Source organism: Typopeltis vanoorti, chromosome 23, assembly GCF_054136105.1.
Source record: "Typopeltis vanoorti isolate ZY-2024b chromosome 23, IOZ_Tvanoo_1.0, whole genome shotgun sequence".
NCBI classification, from domain to species: domain Eukaryota; kingdom Metazoa; phylum Arthropoda; class Arachnida; order Uropygi; family Thelyphonidae; genus Typopeltis; species Typopeltis vanoorti.
In genome coordinates, this window is record NC_143571.1 from 67,243,969 (window position 1) to 67,269,180 (window position 25,212).

Consider the following 25,212-nt stretch of genomic DNA (forward strand, 5'->3'; position numbering starts at 1 on the left):
CAAAATTATTAACACTATAAAATCAAAAGCGTTCACCACAGAATAACGATATTAAATATTAGCAAACTAGGAATCACAAATAGCCGTCCACTTTATTGTCCATGGGACAATATTTTAACGTGTCTAATGAATAGATATTAGGAACCGGTTCCATTAATCCAACTAACTAACCTTTGGGAAAGATGTACATCTATCAAACATAGTGCATAGAGCATATAAAAGACGCTCTTTTTGCTCTTTTTTTCTAATTAGAATATAAAAGTGCACAAAATGTATAAAAGTACACTCAAATATCATAAATAAAAAATTACCAAAATGTGACCTTCAGTTGGAAAGACTTAGATTCGAATGTTGTCTAAAAACGATGAATCTTTTTAAGTTTTTCAACTAAGAGTGAGTTGGCTGGACTCATGAAGGTGACAGGGTTTTTCCCCTTGGATTTCCTAGAGGGAAAAACCGGCCGGAAAACACATTCGATTAACATAAAATATTGGTCACATAGCATCGACTGTAATTCCGCCAATGCAAACACATATTCCGTATCTCAGAATGCTTTATGGATTGCAGGCCAGTCAAGTTTTGTCACAAAATGTATTTTGATGTCATTTGTCAAAAATGCATATTTCTGGTAAACAACCGTGAATCTAATATAAAAGCGTTTTTGTTATAAATTGCGGTGTAGAGGATATTCAGAAAGTTGGATAGGGATAACACTGTCACCATTTCTAAGTGTGGCAATTTTTTTGTGCACTCATTCATGGGAAGTCGGATATCTTGAGTGTAAACGGTGGTTTTACCCGATCTTGCATCCCGTCCACTCCCCTCCATCACATTTCACTGCTGTTCTTTGCTAGAACGCGTCACTGTGTCCACATAGCAGCGGAACCGTTGCTTCCGGGAAGTAATTAATGGGTATAATTACTCGCTCTGTGGCCCTAATTCTCATGAAGCTATTCCAAGGCGAATGAGACATCACGAGGGAAAAAGAGTGATCGGGTTAGCAGTGAAAATTGTTGTAATTTCGCTGAAACGATAATTATGATATTGGCTCCGAAATGCAACGGGTTGACGATGTTATGCACCAACTGCAGACAACCCGATAGTGACTTGCCATTTATCTAACAGAGAGTGCTGATTAAGTTTTGGCTCCGTGCTGCTCGACACACCTTCCCTCACGAGAAATGCTAGCATCTCTCTTTAATCTGAACGTCTTCTATAGACTTTTGAAAACACTTCTATGTGCGTGGACAACTCAATTAATTTTTTTGAGGCCTGAAAAAAAAAAGTGCGCGCAGTAACGAATTAGCGTCATCACACCCCTCCGTTGTCATAGAGACAACTTTCTGCTCTAATTGCCCCTGTGAGATTAACCGATAGTGATAACACTTTAAAGGCTGTTCCACAATTCTCTCCTCTTCCATCTCTCCTCCCCACTCCTTCTTTTCTTTCAGTCTGCTATTCCAGTCTTCAGCTATTCCCCTGAATATTTCCTCCTTTCATTAGTTATCTTTCTTCTCTTGGTATCTTTCTCTATCATTCTTTTTTATCTATTAGCTCTTTTCCCTCTGTTTTCCGTTTCTTACTATTATTTTGTTTCACTTTCTTCTTGTTATATGACACTTACTCCTATTTTTTTCTCCTTCTATTATTATTTTATAGTTTCTTTCTTTTCTTCTGCTTTTATCCTTTCTCCTCTTCTCTCTCTCTCTCTATCTTTTTGCTTTCACCATTTTATTCTTTACATTTCACTCTTCTTTTATTCTTTTCTGTGGCATGTCTCACTTGCTTTTCTTTTATGTTCTTTCTACTTTTCGCTTTTTCTTTTCTACTCATCTTTCATATCTCTGTCTTTCTTTCTCTTGAATTTTGCTCTTCGTTCTTTTCTTTTTTTTTCCATTTCTTTTTCCTCCTTTCCATTCATTCTTTTTTCTTTCATATATTTTCATCTTCCTTTAAGATTTTTCTGATATGAAAACTAACATTCCTATCTCTGTCGTTTTCTGCTATAATTATTTTCTAGAACTTTGAGCTGTAAAAATTCCTAATTTAACTGTATTAAATGCTAAATGAAAAAAAACCAAAGCAGCCATTGAACTAAACATGTTACTTCATATCCCTCTTCTTCTCATGGATAATATAAAACGTTTTAAACTCTTTAGCGAGGACATTTTCATCTTAAGAACTCGTAACTATGTTTTGTTCCACGAATAATAAATAAACAAACCAGTTATCTCCCCAATTCTAAGATGACGTGTACACACACACACACACACACATATATATATAAAACTGTTAAACCGCTAAAAGAACTATTGCTGTTGTACAGTGTCTGGTTGTCAATTTCTAATACCGTTTAGAGGATGGATAATATCGATGAACCCAATTTTACCATGTTATTGTTACAGATAGCGAGTTTACTAAGACATCCTGTTGACTCGCTAATGGGAGGGAATTTCTTGATCGTGATCAATTGGCTAATCCTATTTAACACCATCTAGTAAAACAGTCTGTAATTATAGTGCAAGGAAACATGTTGACGAGGATTTTGGTACAGCATTCTCATGAATTAAACAGTATTTTTTACATAGGGAGTTCTTTTTTTTTGTAAGAACAGTCACTATAGACTGAGTCGTCACTTGAAATTGTCAGTGTATGAGGATGTAGAGAAGACTGAAGAGAGTGATCAGTGAGATAATAATTGGCTATACTAAAATAAAGTGGTTGCATCGGTCATGTGGCTCGTTTCATGACATTTCCTAGGGCAGGTGGGAAGTGCTAGAGTACCCTCGAAAACCCGAGGGCCGGATGTAAAGGTTATAGTTACAATTGCTTGTTACAATCATCAACTTTTCCTTCAGTTTGACTTGAATGCTATTGCAGATGATTCCAAGGAGCACGCGACAATTCCGTTTTTTTTTCCTTCTATTTTTTCTCCTCCTGGACTTCACACGAGACATATGTTTTGTTAATGAGCCTGGTAATAGTCGTTTCCGGAGGTAGAACTAACATTGTTTTAACTTGGTGGGCTGGTCTTTGTTATGCTAGTCAGCGCTGGCTAAATAATTCCAATAATTAAGAATTTCATATGAAAATCTCACCGTAAACATCTTATGCCATTTTAGAAATATTTTGCCAATGAGCTGAGAGGTATAATTTTACTTGACATCTCAATAGTTCAATTTAATTGTTCTTTTTACGTAATTATGCTATACGTATATTTTAGGTATATAACAGTTGTTACAGACCAACTATTATTATTCTAGTATTACGTGTGCAATTCTGACAATACATTTCGATCAGAATATCATTCTCTCTAATAAGCATTCCTGGTGACAGAATTCTATGTGCCAATCTCCACTAAAGGTCGAAAACCTATATTAGAGTACGAGAGGAGAAGGAGGGAAGGTTAGATAAACCGGAAATCCTGTTCCAACATTGGTCTTGTTTTTATGCTATATCGGGTGTCTATTAATTAAGATGGTAGTGTAAATCATCTATATGATTTACACTACCATGGTAAGATTCGAATCCACTCGGCCACTGAATCCAGCAGTTCAGATCTTTCATAGATTTGTCATGCCAAATGCATTCAGCAGAGAATAGATAGTTTAAAGTTTGGAGGTTCTAAATTCTTTCAAGAGCCGCTTATTCTTATGCGTGCAAATGATCATCGCATAATGAGATATCATAATATTTTCGCACTGATAATGTGCCGCCAAGTATTCTGGATTGCCAACAAGATATCTTCTATACATGAAGACATAACTGGAAGTTAAACAATAATTCAGGTCAGTTGCAAGGTGGCGTTGAGTATTTATGCGATAAATATAAGATCTGTTGTGTTGAAATCAGATCAATTTCTTTGCCCTGATCTTAATAGATCTCTATCTTGAAATATCACCGCGGTTCTGTTTCACAGTTAAATAAGCGAAAGAATTGGAATCGATAATTTTAAGAGTGGTATCGAATAACCCTTAAGAGCCTTTGCTATGAAATAAACATTGTGAAGAAATGTTTCTATGAATATCTCAAATGTTGTTTTGAAATCTGCACAACAACCGTTATCATTAGAAGATACATTGCGGACTTTTATATCCCCACCTGAATAATACATACCGTTGTCATTTTATGATGATGAGTCCACACATAAAATGTGATGGTACAACACAATCACAAATACCTCTAAATTAACCATCTTCAAGCAGGTTAAACAATTTAACATTATTTATTTTACTTTCATTTTGTGTCACTTTTCATTGTTTATTTTGCTTCCATTTCGTATTCATTCTCATTATTTATTTATTTTTCCATTTTGTGTCACTTCTCGTAGTTATTTTGCTTCCATTTTGTGTCAATTCTCATTGTTTATTTCGCTTCCTTTTGTGTCACTTCTCATTGTTTATTTTGCTTCCATTTCGTATTCATTCTCTTTATTTATTTATTTCCATTTTGTGTCACTTCTCGTGGTTTAGTTTTCTTCCATTTTGTGTCAATTCTCATTATTTTTTTTCCATTTTGTGTCACTTCTCGTGGTTTATTTTGCTTCCATTTTGTGTCACTTCTCATTGTTTATTTTGCTTCCATTTCGTATTCATTCTCTTTATTTATTTATTTCCATTTTGTGTCACTTCTCGTGGTTTAGTTTTCTTCCATTTTGTATCAATTCTCATTATTTTTTTCCCATTTTGTGTTACTTCTCGTGGTTTATTTTGCTTCCATTTTGTGTCATTGTTTATTTTGCTTCCATTTTGTGTCACTTCTCATTGTTTATTTTGCTTCCATTTCGTATTCATTTCCATTGTTTATTTTGCTTCCATTTCGTATTAATTCTCATTGTTTATTTTGCTTCATTTCATGTTAATTTTCATAGTCAATTCTCATTGTTCATTTTTCCCCATTTCGTGTTGTTTTTTCCCATTTTCTCATTGTTTATCCCTGCGGAGGTCGCGATCGAAAAAATTGCAGCGTAGGTCGTGTGTATCTGAGAAAATATTCGTTACTAGTATGTGCTAACATGCGATAATACTTAAAAAAAACACTGAAAATATAATACATGATGGTTTATTTATTTCAATTACAATCTGGAAATTATTGAACAAAGAAACAAAGAATAAAACAACTAAACCAATACTATACTGACATCGGAGTTCGCGGTATCTCTCAGATACAGTTCACTATCAAATATCATTTTCACTTTCGCATTCGATTTTATGATTCTCATCATCGAACGCGAGTAACAGATTCGCTGAATCTCTTCAACATCTGATGGATTATCCAATCGATATAATTTTCCAGCCATTTTCAACGGTAAATAATAATAATAATAAAAAAAAAACTAAACCAATACTATACTGACATCGGAGTTCGATATCTCTCAGATACAATTTACTATGAAATATCACAACACCTTTACATAACACGTGTTAAACCAAAACTGACCGCATAAATAGTGTGGAATATCACTCGTAATATATGCATGCGCAGTTAGTCATGACCTCCAAGCTATACACTGAATATGTGTAAGAATATTTATATTAAACAATTTGTTTGCATCTGTCAGATCAGCAGCGACCTCCGCAGGGTTATTTTGGTTCCATTTCGCGTTAATTGTCACTGATTTTTTCCGATTTCGCTTGGGTTTAGAAAGACTGCATTTTCTTATTTGGAAGAATATAATTTCACATAAGATTAAAAATAAAGAAATAAATACATTCTAAACAATAAATTAACGAATCAAAATAAAAATGAAAGAAGACACTGAAAATACGAGTGCATTGAATTGTACATATATTTGCTAATACCACACACACACACACACACAGCATGCGATTCAAGTATATAACTACAAACATTTTTAGGCCTAATGAAAGTACACAAACACCCATCAAAAAAACAGAGGGCGGAGCCATCCTATAAGTTTTTATGGAATTTGTTGTTTTGCATATTTATTTATATATAAGTTTATACAGATATGCATAGATACAATGTTTAGTTATTTAAGTAAAGACTCATCAAGCTCACGCTGAAAAAAATAGTACGACAATAATTTATTTCGAACTTAAAATAGCTAGGCAGTACGAAAAACTAATATACATTAAAAACATTTCCATAATTTCATCATTTATTTAATTTTGAATCTCACCACAGTGTGTGACTACCCCACCCTGCTTCTTGGGACCTGAAAATGGTTTGGAAAAGTTCAGTATGTGATTACCTAACCGTTAGTCCGCCCAAAATAATAATCTATGATGCGTACAACTTTTATGGGTGAGATTCAAATAAATAAATAAATATAAGAATAAGTAAATAAATAATTAAATATTTATTTATTTATAAGAGTGTATGTATATATCTTTTGTTTGATAGTTTGGGACGGAAGTGATATCATGGAATGCTACTTTTATGCGGGTTAACAAAGCAAAATAAGACACACACACACACACACACACACACACACACACACACACACACACACACACACACACACACATTATATCATACATTTCAGCATTCCTGGTCATATGCTGGTTGGCGTAGTAAATCCTGATTAATGGAGACTTGAAGTAGCGTGAACAAGTTCGAAGTTGGGTCTCTGGAACAGGCTTCCTGATTATTGTATCCTTAGCCTACCAAGAAAATGCACTAATACTTTCATTGGTAAGATTCCCAAAATAGATTCTGGGTTAGTATAGGTCCAGTCCCATGTTTGAACATAAGCATTGTGTACGTTATCAAATTGTGAAAGCCATGAACTATTTCCTTTTAAATATTATGTAATTAAATTTTGATATAATATAATTTAATTTAATTTGATATAATATAATTTATTTCAGACATAATATATATATATATATATTATGTCTGAAATAGTAAATAGTATGAGTTCTGGGTCCTTACTTGCCTCTACCAAAGTCTGATTAACTCGGTAACCGACTGAAGAAAGGCCTAGAAAAGTTCCTCTAATAGGTGATTAAAATCGAACTTATGATTTTTTATTCGGTTGCCTAGCGCAATAGAAGTGAACACCATTTCTACAGGGCTATAACCAAGCATCCCTAATGAGAAAAGAAAAAAAATAGTCGCCACAATCTCAAATATATGCTTGCATTTAGAATTCTCTTTGAAGAAGTATCAGAAAGATTGTGTACTTTGCAATTCTAACATAGCATGTTTGAGGATGCAAACATGGAAAACAAATTTTTGACCGATCCGCAATCAAATCTCATGGAAAACATCCGGAATAAGTTTGAAATAGCGAATTAAATCAGCGAGAGAGAACCAGATTCCATTAGTGATGGTGTGGCACAGACATGTGCCATCCATGTTAACGGAACACGCTTCCCTGGGTCTACAAAATTTGTTTGTGTATTACTTAACAAAATACAATGTTGACGTAACTGGTGCTATCGCGACTGCTTAAATAAGATTTAAATCAGGAAATAAAGAATAGGAAAGAAAGAATGCGAATTTGAACACGAACATCTAAACCAAGTCAATATACTATCTGGAGATTTCTGTTTGATAATAAGTTCAATAAAATCTGCAGAAACGGCTGTTATGTTAGCGTCTTTTAAAATATTTAAAAAAAAAAAGAGGTAAAATAGTGTACCGGATATGACAAAGTCGAGTTTCGTCCATTAAATTAGTGTAATGACCTTCGTCATTGCACTAATTTAATGGACGAAATGCAAACAAAAATGTTAAGTTTTTTCTTTACTGAAGATTCTTTTGTCTTTACTTTTGTAACTTAACAGAAAAGACAAATCTGATAAAAATAAATAAATAAATAAAGGTATGTAGAAGTGTGTTTTGTTCTGTTCGGTGCTAAGAAGGAAACAAACATGCTCCAGAAGAATTCAAGATAGCTGTCAGAGAAAATTTCATATGACGGAAGAAACTTGATCCGAATAATTAGATCGTCGCAAATAATGTGCGCTTTACTGCATTGAAATGCATTTGGAATACAGTGGATTGCATTTATTGTCTTAAGAAAGTATGAGTGGGTAGCTTTTGTGTTGCCATAGACACGGCATGGAAAATCCTACTGATCGAGATTTCTGTGAAACGTGTTCTTTTTTTTTTTTTTTACAATTTCGAAAGTTGTGAGAATTGCTTGAATCAATAAACAAAGTGGTGAACTATTTTTTAACTATTTTCACCGCCCAGTGTGATACCACAACTTTCCTTAATTTGGGCAGTAGTGTTTAAAAAAGACGTCTTGTTTCCAGCATAGGGTTTCTAACTAATATAGTGACCTACTCACCCCCCCCCCTTCCCTCACACACTAAAATAGAGGAGATATTGTACATGGGTGGTATTGCTTAAAAACGAACATAAAAGTAAACAATGAGAGTTTATTTTACTGTTAGCAAAACTTTCGTAATATTTTATGAGTTTTCAACAATGATCTAAATAGAAATATTCATACAATTAAACTTTTATTCTTCACTTTAAATTGTTATTCGTGGACCAACCTCAATGCAACCTCGATAAAACCTTCTAGTTTAAGTCGTTCTATTAAATATCAATGTTTTTTTGAATATCCTACGTGGAAGAAAAAAACAGATTAGATTGACGCACGAACCTATAACATCAAGATCAAATTAACAGCACAACTACTAAAAAATATTATATACCGCTCAAAACAATTAGGGATATTTTGGTTTTCTTGTAAATTATAAAGAGTTATAAAAATAATTTGCAAATGTAACACGATTTGTAATAAATATCGATTATTTAAACAATATCTCATCAATTACACCCTATACATAAGTAAGAAATATTTATTCATGTATGAAGTAACCCAATAGTTATAATTATTTGCAGAAAAGTATAATTATCAAAGAAACTAAGATATCCCTGTAATTGTTTTGAGCAGTGTATAAAGTTGAGTATGATAACAATTTCAAAGCCTAGTTTCATCATAATTAGATAGCGGTAACTACAATGCTCCTAAAAATTTTATCATAAAATTGGTATTTCAATTTGTTGCTGTAATTGTAATGAATACTGGTTGCAATGCATTTAGACAGTATTTGCAGAACTCGCAGATCTCTCTCTCTGAGTCAGTATGAGCGCAATGCCAATCACCCGGCTACTGTTACAAAAGAATGATCCACCTGCCCAGAACCCATATATTCTGATGGCCCTCCCCTAGAACGTCTACCTAATCCGTGTTTGTACTATTTTCAATCTCGCGCACATACTCTCTCTACTGCCATCAGGAATATGATAAGAAACGCTATGCTGGAACGTGAAATACTCTTTCCCCTCCTACTCCAAGCTTGAGTCGTAACTTATCCACGGTTTCAGGCTAGGGAGGGATGTGGCCCAACGTGAAAGACTGTGAGTGTCAATGTGTACTTGGGCATGAATGTGTCTCGCGACACCCATTAACGTGTCTGAGGGTGGGCTGTAAATATCGGCAGAGAGCCTGCAGGTTGCTTTGGAAGGTACATCACAGGTGGCATCAGTGGCCGGCGAGAAAGCGTGTTTTGACCACCTTCTGCTGAATATATACTACCTTTTTCAATAAAATTATAACACCGTCCCTATAGTTCTTGAACCAAAAACAGTTATCGCCATTTATTTGTAAAAGCGGCATTCAAGTTATGGGCAACCAGTTTATCATTCATAGTTTAATACAGAATCGGACTATTTGCACTTATTGAAATACTGCCGTAAATTTCGCCGTCTTAAAAAATAAAATAGTGAATAACTATTGTCTAAAGAATCCATTCTCTTTAAATTCATCCTTATGATTAACTTCCCAAATTTCTCTGCGTTCAATTGGTTGCTAAGAAACAGACAAACAATAGCTGGAATTAGAATTAACTACTAGAAACGGAGTTTAATTGGTTTGAATAATTGTTGTTAGAAAGGTGAACATTGGATAACATGCTATAAATTATAGAGCAAACAATTAGAATGAAATAGTCACTCCTGGCACGCACTATACGATTGCAATGAAGTGTAGTGAGCAAAATGGTCCAAAATGTACATGGAATAGTTATGGCACACAACATAATTATTGTTATGAATAGCAAAGGGAACTTTTGATATATTAGTGAACAGTTATTGTAACAAAATGTATCGGATATTCTCTATTCATGATATATTTTTAGGCGTTTTTGCCATTTCACCGAATAACCATTTCTTTGGATCGTATTGTTCATGGTGTTGTTGAAAGAAGTTGTGAGCACATTATACAAAGGACATTAAAAAATTAATCATAAAAAAAATTCATAAAATTATTTTTATGAATCCAAGAGCAGTAGGCTCTTTGATTCATAAAAATAATTTTCAAAACATTTATTAGGGAATCTTTTTAAAATATTAGCATTCTATATGAAAACAATTGTGATATTTGAAATATTTGTTCAAAACAAATCATTTTAAGTTCCGCGAAACTCATCACAACTTTGCAGTAAATAAAACCCAATTTTTATTTTATTTATTTATTTTTTTATTTCGCGTAATGCGACTAGCTGTGTTTTTAAATAAATCCTTGTGTTCCAACACTAAAAGAAAAAAACTTGACGGACTGCCCAAGTTTATTTTTTAAATATATAGATAGATATTGGAAGTTATTTTCATCTCTGAAGATCTTCAACGTTCTTACTATCGCTACGGAAGCTTCTAAAATGAATAAAGTTCATCATAAAGTTTTGCAAAGCGAATTCTAGTTATTCTCTGATGGCTTTTTACATGTAAGTTACGATAAGAAAAAAGATTTTAATCTAAGACTGATCGAAAGGGGAAAATATCGAAAGAATGAAAAACACCCTAATTCTCTTTGACGGAATATTTTTAATATACATTCCATTATTCGCTTACAGGAGTGATATCTTATTCAAGCAAGGATTGCATTCAAAGCACTTTGAAACTCATCCGGGAAACTATAAGGGTATTATTATCGTCCTATAAAGAAAAGGGTGGGAGGTAGGGGGGATATTAAACATGTTGGCGCATTCTAAACTCCTCTCCGGCTATCCCGGAGATTGTAAAGCGGCAGGGTAGTAGCGATGTGTCGGCAGGATAAGTATGTTGATCTAACGCGGCAAGGCCTAGTCGCTTTAAGAAAGGAAATACATTACTTGTCCTGATAACGCCAGCCAGTGACATATCCTTGCTCCTTAGATGTGTCATTCCAATGCGAATGAATGCTGATAACAGTTCTAAAAAAAAGCAGATAGCGGTACCTTCAGATTTCTCAAATAAAAAAAAAATAAAAAAAAGGAAAAAACTTGGTTGGTGATGTAGCTAATTTTCTATGGGAAGTTCTATAACACGTTTGCATATAAATCTGATTCAAATTCACTATTGAAAACCTAGCTTGTAAGCATTTTAAAAGTCAAAAATCGATATGAAATTGATGAAATTGGTTTAATTGAAACTGATTTAATTGAAATTGATTTGATTAATTTTATTATAATCAAAATACTGTCATTTGATTTGTTTTCAAGCATTGAGAGTTTGTAATCGAAACGACGGGAATTTTTTAAGTCTCTGATGTTACTTTGAACACCGCACGGATACTGTGATACGAAATAACGGCTATTACTTCTAAGAAAAACACAATCATGTATATCTAGGACAAAGGAAAAACTCTTTCTCTCAAAAATAAGTTTAGAAATGGCTCTGATAGTTTCTTTAAACTGCTGTATGGAAAGGGAGTGGAGTTTCTTTTTTTTTTCTTTTTTTTTATGAGGGCGCAGAAACATCTGAACTTTACTAGTAGCCATTGAGATTTCCGTCTGGCCTTCAGCCACGTATGTTCTGATGCGTGCTGTATTAAAAACGAACGAGAGAAACGCTTGCTTGAGTCTGAATCATGGATTGGCAAACCCCAACTGTCTTTTGATAGATGGGAAACAAATAAATGGGAAATGGCTTTGAAATGAAACTCTTGGGCGCTAATAAATTACGGCGTTGGTGTTTAGTAAACAATTCGTTTTTCTAACTTTCTCTCTCTCTCTCTCTCTCTCTCTCTCTTTTTTTTTTTTTTTGTAGTAAAAGGATAAAATATTGCTCAATGTTAAGTTCGCCTTCAATGTTAAGAAAAACTGTAGTCAAACGGAATTAAAAATTAACTAATTCCATTATTTTAACTATTATGTTTTGGTCGAATAAGAAAGAATAATAATAGATCAGATATTATGATGTTTATTCTTCTTCAACATTTCTAGTAGCTTATTTGTTATTTATTTAAAATTTTTAATACTAATTTCCAACAATGGAGACTAATTTTGATTACTCTTAAGTTTAAATGCAATAGCCGAAACGTTTTCATAAGAGGACATATTAACTGTATATTAACTGAGGTCCCGGACAGATATATTAAAGGCAACAAATCTAGGATAAGCAAATACAATCAATATTAATTTTTGTGAAAGACAAATGAAAACATCGAACGACATTTTATACTGATGTATAATATTTTTTGTAAAATATAAAAAAGTATGATTGGAATGCAGTTGTAGCTCATTGATTGGCATACATTCAATAATATAGATGATAGATTGAATAGTGTAGATTATAAAGTAGGGAGATAGGAAATAGGTGATAAGGAGTGGTGGTTACGAAGTTCAAATATGCAACAGATCTTCATCAAAATTCATACCATAGACGCAGAAAAAAAATGCTTCTGATGTCAATTTTTCCAGTCATTGTTTTTTAAATGTTTCTTATGGTAAATACATATTAATAATTTATTATATTACTACTGATTATCACTTGATTGTATTAGTGTGCGACAGACTAGATTCTATCGAATGAATCTAATGAAAATTTAGAAAGGTTTTAAATTTGAAGCTATTACTGATTCAAATTTGATTGCAAATTGAATATGACACAAATTTGAAAACAGATAAATATAAAGAAAAACTTCTATTTTTTTTTCGTTTCCATACTTGTTATCTAAAATTTATGTTTTTCCAGATAATTTATTCTACTTATTTTTTCAGTAGAAAATAAAAAGAAGGAAGAGTCCATTAGATTCTATCAGAACAATTGGATCTAAAACTACAGAAAAAGGAATTAAACTGATTACTTTTTGGTTCTGAAAGTTTATTATTTGTTTTGAAATGGCAGAAGATTCACTGAATGACATATTAATGATTAAATTATAATTGAGAACCATGAATGGTAAATTTTATTTCTGATAAAAATTTTTAAAATGAAATTTAGATTTTCCTTCATCAAAATTATGAAGTTTGTCGAATTTTTTTCTGACAAAAATATGATTTTTGAATTCTGCACAGAAATCATTGTCGAAATCAATGATCCTTTCTTGAATATTATTACGGATAAGATGTAGGAATAAATAAACAAGAGAAAGAGGAATAATAGAAATATTAACCAAGTAAGAGCAGCCAATAATTAAAAGTAGAACAAACAAATTGCGTTATCTAGTATCTTATCTGCTAGCATCTTATTACATGTTAATTAACTTAGACTAATAAATAATAAACAATAATAAACTAATAACCAATTAGACTATAAACATAAACAGTTTTAGTTACTGTAAGGATACAGAAAAGATTCTGTTTATAAATTATACGAGAACTGTTTAATTTTTTTCTGACGAAAAAAAAAAGAATGTAACAACAACAACAATAAAAAGCGAGCAAAAAAAAACCTCAAATAACTAAACTGCACTCAAACAATGAATAAAGAGTACGTTTTTCACAATGGTTAAAAACAGTGTTGTGGAGATTTAATGATAATTTAGCATGGACACATAAAGGCAACGTAATGGAGAAATGAAATTAACGCATGATGGAATTTTTCCAATCCTTCTTCATTTGCAAATTCTTGTAATGGTTCCACTCTATGAATTTTCGATTTCAATTTACGCTTCCCAGCAAAAGCGGGTGATTATCGGAAAAGTCGCTACACTTAATGATATTAACTGTCACTGAAAATCATAGGCACACGGTTCGAATCAATCAAAAAAAAAAAAAAAAAGTAAGCTCTAGGAAATTGATAAACATTGGCTTCACTGTGGTGTCTTATTGGACTTATTCAGCGGGATAATCTTATTGGACTATCCCGCTGAATTAAGAGCCAAATCTAAAAAAATAATTTCGTAATAATTCTTTGGAATTTTAGTCATATATATATATATATATATAGATAGAGAGAGAGAGAGAGAGAGAGAGAATGCAAAGATTTGGTAATGTGCTGAGCATTGTATTTGTTGTAAATACAAAATCGACAACGCATATATGTGATAATGTCTTTTTTTATTATTATCTATCAATTTTATGCCTGTTGTAATTAAGTATAGGAAAGATGTTTATTAGATAGACAAATAAATATTGTTTTAATTGGTTGGTTTGTCGTCAATTCTGGGGATTACAATGGCCAAAATGAGTTCGTTTTCCACAAATGGTTGAATAAACGATAAATCTGCCTCATCATCTAGATTGATGAATATACATCTCGTTAATATTTCAACTATTCCTTCAATTTGATGTTTTTCCTTGCTCTACTGTACACTACAATGATTATGAAGGTAAAGAAACATCAAATTGAAGGAATGGTTGAAATATTAACTGTGAAACAGCAGATCTAAACGTTTCTGAAATGTGAAAATTGAAAACTGACACAATTTTATATCATACTGAAACTAATTTTACTATTACTAGAACTGTAATGCTAAATATAATCCGTTTCGGTCTGAAACTATCAGCAATAGCGCTTGTTTTTACTATTCCAGTGTTGAATCATTGGCATATAGAGAGATCACCGTGACTACACCTTGGATGTCTTTTTTTCTAAATATTAACAATAATAATAATACCATTAATAACCCCGGTACTTGGGTATTATTTAAGAACTTTTAATCACTTAAACCTTTAAGATCCACGGCCTACCCATGTTGGCTTTCGTAGCTATAATTTTAGGATAAGGTAGTTGGTCTTATGCCTAAATATATGTTTTCATGTATAAATTGCATGTCTTTTCCTAGATGACTTGTCTGGTTTCGGATAAAAAATCCGATTTTCTGGGAAGAAAAAACTACCACCACATGAGACATATTAAACATAGCTATCCTTAATATAAGTAGAAAACAGATTTTAAGGAGATGTATAAGAAACGAGAACTGCTGCAGAAGAATAATGGAATTTAGGGTGTTCCTTTTAATACTTTAAATTACAGAGAAGATAGAGCAAGAAATTATCACAATATAATTACACAATGAAATTTATTTTCAAATGCGCTTGTCTTTTCTTTCTCTGCCCCGTCCAGTTATTCATCTGTATGTATATAAGAAGGATAATTATCCTTAAACTTTTTGTCTTATTATAACATATCTAGCGATATTCTATAACTAATTTTATAACTAATATCTCTCCTTATAGATGTAATATTAATATCTACATCTGTAACCATTAATATCCACTGTAGATCTAATAATATCTACGCCAGTTTCTGACAAATGGATATGGACAAATACATTTTGCTAACAAATGTATTTGTTATGGTGACATGACAGACATATCACGCTAAGACAAAACAATACAATACGCAAATGGATTTAATATGAATTGAAATTTTAAGCAGGTATATTAAGAAAAAAGAAAACAGAGTTTACATGAATTCACTAAAACAAGAAAACAGCAAACAGGTGTGCCTAACTATCATGCAAATTGCAAACTGGGAATAAGGAATTTGTCAGGTTAGTGGAAATTAAGGATTAATGTAGCAGCAGGACACTCTTAAGTTCTTGGAAACTTTGTGGAGGAGAATTAATATTTCCAAGCATTCCATACGACGTCTCTGGGAATTCGTGAGGCAATACAAGGCGACTCTATGTTATTCGAATGCATCGATTCAATGTGGAGAAAAGTTATCCTTCCTAAAATCAAATTTCTCCAATGGTGCAGAAGAATGCTTCACAAAATACTTGATTTTGTCTCTTTAATCATGTTTAAACACAATGTGCAACGAGTCTAACACTAAAACTAGCCTCCCGCGTTATGAACAACAATTCCTATGGAGGGACTTTTAGGCATGAAATTTCTTTCAGATCCAACTGATCCTATTAGGATTTTAAGAGTGTTCATTTCAACAAGGTTAGAGGACTCAGTGCTCTCAATCTTTTGGATAAGCCTATTGGTCTGTACTCAAAAGTAAATGGAAGATGTAGTTAAAAGAACATAAACCATGGATTACCTGACATAAAATCATATAACTTTTAATATAATTTTTTATATACTGTTAAAATGGAAATTAAAATTCTTATGTCTGTAAAGACTGTGTGTGTGTGTGTGTGTGTGTGTGTGTGTGTGTGTGTGTGTGTGTGTGTGTGTGTGTGTGTGTGTGTGTGTGTGTGTGTGTGTGTGTGTGTGTGTGTGTGTGTGTGTGAGAGAGAGAGAGAGAGAGAGAGAGAGAGAGAGAGAGAGAGAGAGGAGTTACCTTCATTCTCTTCATCAAACTATTAATGCTAGAAATATCTGGAAATGGGCTATAGTATTAGTTATTCATGTCTTCCTGACTCCAAAACATGCTTAGTGATTGCTATTACAGTTTGTATAATATTTCCATTTCTTTAAAGGTGCTGAATACTATCTGTAATTGTCCAACATTTTGTTTTCTTCCATTTTCGTCAGGTAGACTCCACATCAGGTATTCTTATTATATCGAGCTTTTTTTTTCTAAAACAGTGGAATACCAACCCAAGATTTGAGCAAGGACTAAATATTAGAATCATGATTCGCTAATCTTCACTCGATTTTTTGGATGAGGAAAGTAATTATATATTACTGGCTTGGTTAGCTAAGTGGGTCGAAGAGAGTATACGTTTCTGCGTCCAACAGATTTTGCGTTCAAACGTCACAGTGGCACAGACAGTTGTGAATCTCTTTGGATGGCAGGGATTTTCACTCAGTGCAAGACCACTATTAGTCGAGGCTTGAAGTGAGATTGCATAAGTACAATGTTTGATCTTTAGAGCAGGATTTCTGTACTGCGCAAACCTTTGTCTGCCCATGATATAAATGTACTACAGGTACTTTATATCACGGGATAAACATAATATAAAGAAAGTAAATCTGGGGGTTATGCTTTATTCTATACGAAACACAATCGCATTGAAATATGTGATATTTCAGATCGCGTAGACTAATATATATACTGTACACAGATCTTTATTCGTACATGTTAATCATTTTATAAGAAATTATAACTGAATATGCGTATCTCTAACTACATCTCTACTTTGTCTATATTTTAGCAATATGTTGTAAGTTATTGAAAATAAAGATAAATATAGGAAACGATTTTAAATAACATTTAACATTAGCATCAACTTAGCATTTAACACAATATGAAAAATATTATTCCACGAAACTAACTGGTTGGTTGAGTTGCATATTTGCCAATAAATAAATCAAAATTAGAACGGCGGAAAAGTGAGGATACTTATCCTACTCCTTTATTACGTGCCCAGCTAACAGGAAATATGTAATAGAGTGTTGAACATTCATCTCCGAGTAGGTTTTTGAATAGCACAATTATCAATATGCCAGTGTTTATCTACGTGTGCATCCTGTGTGGAATGTAAAAATATAAAAGGCGCCGAGTATTGAATGCACAATAGGGAGGAACCTTTCTGGTAGGTTCTCAAGAGGAAGTTAGCACTTAACAAAACTCAAACCCTGAATTAATACGGTCCCACAAGGTACAATAACTTACCACATAATTAGACAATTACCAACACTGCTGTTGCAACATGCACTAATATAACGGAGGCTCGTTTTTTTCCCCTCTCTCTCTCTCTCTCTCTCTCTCTCTTTCTAGCGCTTGCACACACACACACACACACACACACACACACACACACACACACACACACACACACACACACACACACACACACACATATTCTACAGCGGACATGAAGTGCATTATAAACTGGTTACAGTCCAGGTGTAGATAAAATGCTCGACAAAAAATGTTCTCAGTTTCCGGAACACAGTGGGAAGAAGTGGAAAAACACGGGGTATGTGAGTGTGTGTGTGGATAGGATGAAGCCTTGCTGATAGCTGCTGTATGTAATTGTAAAAACCGCAAAGAGGAAACAAGTTCAGTTTTTTTTATAATCTTTAAAAAAAAGTCTCATGTATCAGACAACGTGTGTCGAGACGTCACGGCTGGGCTTTTATTCATTAAGCGTTTATATGACCATGTAGGATGATTTTTATAGGCTCATAATTACTTAGTAGTTAGAATCACCCATTTTTAGAACGTTCTGGTCTATAATAACTCTTTGAGAACACTGAAATGTGTGCAAGGAGGTTCGGGCTAATGATTTTTGACAGCTCGAACAATGCCTGTAGAAGCGGATAAATAGATAGATGTACAGAAAGATACGAGGTACGAGGTAAAGATACGAGAATAAAGGTCTTCATAGTTAAAATAAACTACGAACACCTTTATTTTCCACATCTCTTATTGACTTAATGAAGGGTTCAAAATTAATAGCATGTCACGCAAGGCATCTATGAAAGGCATCGCTGGGAAAACATCAACTCAGTTCGTCTTTAATGTGTTTGATTACTACAGTGTGATAGATATTTCATACATAATGTGAATTATCCATTATTGTCTATATATATTACTGTTATCATATACGTGATAATGAATAAATATATTTAAAGAGCACCGCTTTACCTCGCTTTACTTCCCCGCTGATTTTACGGAGGTTACTCTAAAAAGTCATCACTCCTTATAGCTGTCTTTTATGCTGTGAACAAAAGAGCCGCTTTAAGGGAGCATCTTGGACATGGGGTTTCGGAGCACTGCACCTGCCATATCGCTCGTAAGACCTCCTGTGGTTGGTATTGAGGTAGGACCACTGGAGACCATTTTGCAATGTGATTGTGAGATTGAAATAACTCTGCGGAATTCGGTATAAGCAGAATTTTTTGCTTAGTGGAAAAATATAATCAAAACTGTGAATAAAACTACCTCATACGCTGGTGATTGATGATAATATCTGGATGGGAAATTTTGAAATTCGTTATATTTTTAGTATACGAGTGATTTCAGATGGACATATTTGGCAATATTTATAATTATTTTATAAATCCATCATTTGAAGATGATACGCGGCATCATTTGATAATATGAACATGAAAGAACGAATCGAAGTTCCATCAGATTGGTCAAAAGCTAAGGTTATATTTATATTTAAGAAAGGAGATACAGATGATTGTGGAAATTACACAGGAATAACTTTATTCGATACAGGTTACAAAATATACGGTAAAATTTTGAATAAAAGACAGAAATATTGCAAACAATCTACTTTCAGAAGAACAAAGTGGTAACAGACATGAAAGATCACTTGTACATTATCTATGTTTTTAAAACAAATTATTGAAAAAAAGACGAACATTTAATTTGGAGACACATTTATACTTTATAGATTTTGAGAAAGCTTTTGATAAAATACATCGAGACAAATCATGGAGTATAATAAAAAAAGCAAGAATATCCAATAAAGCAAGAATCCAAAAAGCAAGAATATATATATATATATATATATATATATATATATATATATATATATATATATATATATATATATATATATATATATATATATATATATATGACCTTCAAAAAATCAGTTTAAGAATTAAATAAAGTAATCCAATAATAAAACTTAAAGATTTCACGAACGAAATAAAAAATCATGGAATTTAAAGGCCGAGATCATATTAAATTAAAAATAGTCATAGAAGATAAAATAATAGAGCAGGTGACGCTGTTTAATTATTTGCGTTACATAATAACATATCTAAAGAACAAAGATATAGACGAAAATAAATTTCAGAAAATCTGCGGAAAAACTAAAAGCACACCGAATTAAAAAAAAAAATGAAAAAGAAACGAGGAAAACACAATTTAAATTTTATAAAGTAATGGCCACTTCCATTCTATAATGTGACTCAGAAATATAGACTAAAAAAGAAAGATATAGCAGCAAAAATGAAAGTTTTAAGAATAATTAAAGAATACGTAAAACTAACCTATATAAAAAAGAAGGCATTAGAAAAGAGTTAGGCATTTTACAACTTAAATGATAAAAAGGTAAAGGAATATAGAGAGGAATGGAAATTATATATATATAACTCTGAAAATCGTCTATCAAGTAATATGGGTTAAAAATTCTAAATAATATTTCAGCGCATGCCTATTGTAGATAATTTATATCCTGTACTAAACACAGTTAACTGTCTGTGTCATCAAACAGAACCCAATAGCTTTGTGTGGCTTTTTTCCAGTTACGTTTGGTTCAGGAAAATTTTCGTAAAAGTACCATAATTTATATAAAGATTTATGCGCACTTTGTAGTAGCGTGAGTACTCGTTACACTATTATATAAATATACATCCCTTTACACTGCATTATGTAAATATACATCCCTTTACACTGCATTATGTAAATTTACCTCCGCTTTATATCTGTCATATAATTGTACATTCACCTTACAAGGCATTATATGAATGTACGCCCCCTCCAAATTCATATATAAATGTACATTCCATTATATATATATATATATATATATATATATATATATATATATATATATATATATATATATATATATATATATATATATTGCAAAAATTATATTTTGTAATTATTTAGAAATATTGTCCATCTGTCGTTAATTTTAAAGTCAATTTAAAAAAACAACAACAACTAGCAAACGGCCTAAAAGCTAGCCATATCGGCTGAGAAGAACAACTTCAATCCTCCAACTCTACTTTAAACAGTAAAGAGACAAGGTACAGAGCTGTAAAAAATCTGGGAATATTTGCTTTCTGTTGGTAAGAAAGCCATATTTTTTAATCGTTCTTCACATGGCTGCAATAATCCATCCTAAATATGTATGAGGTTTCCAGAGTGTAAACAGTGTCGAAAATTGTCATTTTTAAAATAAATAAATAACTTTTTATTGACTTTGAACAACATAACCTGAAATGGGTTATTAAAATATAGTTGCTTTAAAAAAATAATATTATATTGTAAAAAATTCAAATTCAAAGAAAAAAATCATTATTCCTTGTATTATCGACATTATACTTGTAATGACATGTGGAAAATTCCGGCTTCTGTAAGATCATATTTAAATTCAGAACAATTCATTTGAATATATCGATGCATAGATTTAAATGTATAAATTGCATATTGATGCATAAATTTAAATAGCTGCTGCATATACAAAATTGTATATGCAGCAACTATAATGTAAAGCAGATAGACAGAGAGAAAGTGTTTATGAAATCATTGAGCAGATGGGGGGGGGAAACCATGGCTGTGATGGAGAGGGAACGAAGAATGCAAAAACAAAAGCAGCCTTGCCGAAAATTACATAATTGCAAAGGGCCTGTCCATTGTCTACAATAAAATTGCTTAATTCACAGTACGCACCATATAATAAGTCATTTCAGGTACTTTGCAATGATTAATCGCGGAAGAAGTGATTAAGACTTGCACAAAGGAAGCTACGACCGATGTGATTACAGTAATAATAATTTCTGTCTACTTTTAGCGTACACAGTCGCCATTAGATTGCGAAATAGGCCATAAAAATACAGCAATTCTACTCTTAGCGAGTCTCCATTCTTGTGCTCATTGCCACCAAACATGCTATACTTGTGCATTTTTATATATTACAGACGAATGATTAGTACTTTTCTTGCTTCGTAGCTGAGAAAATGTCTTTAATTGGGGAATAATTGTAGATGCATTGAGGTGAAAAAAAAAATCACAATCGGAGTTGAAATTTATGTCACATGAATTTTACTTTTCGTGTCGGATAGATAGAGAACAGAGTGTAACCGGAAATATATGTAATGAAGGATAATTATCGGAGATCAATCATCGGAAAAAGAGAGCAACGCGAAAAAGATATATGCAGTTTTATGAACTTATAGACTCACATAAATATCGGTTTGCGTTAACGAGCTCACAATGTAGACTATTCTTTAGCCGTCAGACGATTTGCCTGTCAAACAACGTCAAATCGTCTGCTTACCAAAACATGGATAAGTCGTCTGCGTGACGAACAGTGGCAAATCGTCTGACTCCCAAAGTCGTCTGCTTACCAAAAATTATGTAATTGCATTCACGTTAATTTATGATTTTCTGCAATATTTTCTAAGTAAAGAAATAACGTAAAAGATCTATTATTAAAAAAAGAGAGTAAAATTACGAAATATGCAGCTGATTATTGTTTATATACGTTTGTGTGTATATGAAAATAACGAAGAGGAAAGTAAACAAGACATCAAATCAATCCTACAATTACTATTTAACTGACATGAATGCTTATTTGTTGCCAATGTGCAACTTATCGAACTCCTAGTTCACGAGCTGAGCGCTGTTTTCAACAAACCTAAAATGGCGGATTTTTTGTCGTTTTTTTTCTTCTTTTTTTTTTTTTTCTTTCAAAGAATATGTAGGAGAAGGGAGGAGAAAAAAGATGGCTCTCCAGGCGATTTTTATTTTTGGAAAGCGAAATCGCATCAGTAAGTACAGAAACGGTACGCAAAGTAGTTTCCGGTTAACATGAGAGAAACTTCAAAAATATACAAGATAAATGGAATCTTGTTGGCGAGCAATTTTCTTACGCGGAGATAGCAATAGAAGTAATAAATAATGAAAAAAAAATGCTATAGAAAATATACGGTGTAAACAGTTGCATGTAATGTGATGATAGGGAAATTTATGGAAATATTTATGGAAATTTATAGGGAAATAATAATGTATAATAAACAAGCTTTTAAAGTTTTAATGCAAAATTTTGGTTAATGTGATGAAATTATGATTTTTTTTTTTTTTTGTATATACGGTACGTATCTACATTCAGACATGACTAAGATATTCTCAAACTGGTCAGTTACTGAATATTTATAGCTAAGAATACAAAAATAAATAAATGAAGTGGTAAAGTATGCTTTCAACTTGCTACTATAGAGTTTAAAAACGCATTTATTTTATTTTGATTAGTCTGATATAAATCCCGCTTTCCTACCATCAACTTTACTATCACGTAAACATTATTTAAAGCATTTTTTATTTCATAAGATTTTGAATTCCCAACAGAGATTTAGATTATTTTCTCTAACAGTTATATGCGTTAAAATCGAAGTGCTGCTTGTTATGAAATATATATTACGAAATATATATTTATATATATTTCGATACATAACAAGCAGCACTACACACCCACATTAATACACACCCACAATATATATATATATATTGTGGGTGTGTATTAATTTATATATATCGAAATATATATAAATATATTTCGATATATTTATATATATATATATATATATATATATATATATATATATATATATATATATATATATATATATATATATATATATATATATATTGCTCAGTAGAATATTGTAAGATTTGAGATTTGTCTAATGTGTCGGTTCAATGGGATCTGGTTTTCCTTTATTGCACTGAAGAAATTCGTGAAAATAACAGTAATAAAGCATGCTTTTTTTATTTATATATATTTAGGCATTTAAATCATATATCAATAAATAAATATTTTTGAGGAATCAGATTTCATGAACTAGTACAATGAGATAAACATAATGTATATAAAGTATTCATGGATCTTGTGATTCCATGAGTTCTTAAATGAGTTAAATAGATCAATATTCCAAATGGGACGTTTGCATTCAGTAAATTTCAGAAAGAACACAGAAATCTAAATGATCACTTTACTGATCAATCTGTTGCTTTTCACATGCAAAAGGAAATGATCTAAATCAGAAAATCCACTTCACGAAAATTAAAGCGACTCTAAACTGCACATTGCTAGACAAAGAACTTTAAGGTATGCTGTGTACATTTTCAGTCCTTCTACAGCCAATACAATGAGAGAGAGAGAGAGAGAGAGAGAGAGAGAGAGAGAGAATAATAAGCAATTACTGCAAAATCAACAGGCTCAATAAAAACAAACTGTGTCTTATGTGGTACATGACGGAAATAGTTCTACTGGGCCCAATGTGCGTTTTGATGGCGTTATCAATGATGGAACAATCTCACGATATAATAATACTGATTGATGTTCACATGATCAAAAAGTTTCTGTGAAAATAATTCAATACGGCTCTTCTTGATATTTTGTACGCTGCAGGTGACTGTGATATTGGTATTTTACGAAGGAAGCGAAAACTGTCTCTCCAAAATTGGTCCAGAGAAATTCTATTTTAAGCTTTGAAATAAAGTCAATGTGAACACCAGACAAGGCAGCAATAATTTGTTCTGCTATGCCAGTCACCATCATCTCCAGATTTGTCAGGATCAATGGAAGCATTTTGAGCCAGATGAAGGTTTTCATACCACTATAAAACATCTTTTTTTCGTGTGTGCTAAGGTAATTGTATCCCAAACTCTTCCTAATTCTTGCTTGAAAATGAGAAATGGAAGGGCAGCGAAAGATCATATTAGCAAATAACCGACCCTCTTCATCCACTTTTCCTTCAAAGTTTTTTTCGAATTAAACCCTCAAATCGAGATTTTTAAGGACATCATCGAATCTTTCTCTAGTTTAGGAAACTTTGGTACGAATCCGAGTTTTAATAATATTACTATTATTACTATTATTACGGGCAACTCCAGGGAGTCATTAGACTCATCGAGGGAGGCCCCAAATCATATTCATCACAACTATTCGCCATTCATACAGTATCTATCATACCTCGCCTTAAACTCATTCACTGTCACAGCATCCACCACAGACTCAGGGAGCGCATTCCATTCATTCACTACTCTAAAAGTAAAGAACCCAGCTCTAACACCTTTACTAACCACACTTTTGCCCAGTTTCCATGGATGTCCCCTAGTCCTCCCACAACCAACCCTGTTCTCAAAAATATCTTCTGAATTAATTTTATAGAAACCCTTCAGTAATTTGAATGTCTCAATCATATCTCCCCTCCTCCGCCTATCAACCAATTTTTGCAACCCACAAATCCTCAACCTGTTCTCATACGGTTCATTCCACAGACCTGCTATCATCTTGGTCACTCGCCTCTGGATCCTCTCCACCTCCTCCCCATCAAGAAGAAACCTAGGTGACCAAATCTGAGCACAGTAGTCGAGATGGGGTCTTATCAAGGCTCAATACAGAGGAACAGTAACCTGCTTGCC

General features: G+C 32.6%; 1 long non-coding RNA gene across 3 annotated transcripts in view; it reads right to left on the reverse strand.

The window, feature by feature from the left end:
* Nucleotides 1-25,212, reverse strand: part of LOC150093928 (uncharacterized) — a 159,312-nt gene that overhangs the window by 108,618 nt on the left and 25,482 nt on the right. Inside the window, exon 1 of one of the 3 annotated variants that reach the window (XR_016550334.1) lies at nucleotides 11,097-11,144. The exons of the other annotated variants lie outside the window; for them this stretch is intronic. This is a non-coding gene — a long non-coding RNA (uncharacterized LOC150093928). Of the gene's footprint in view, nucleotides 1-11,096; nucleotides 11,145-25,212 lie in introns of those variants that run through there. 3 annotated transcript variants of the gene reach the window in all.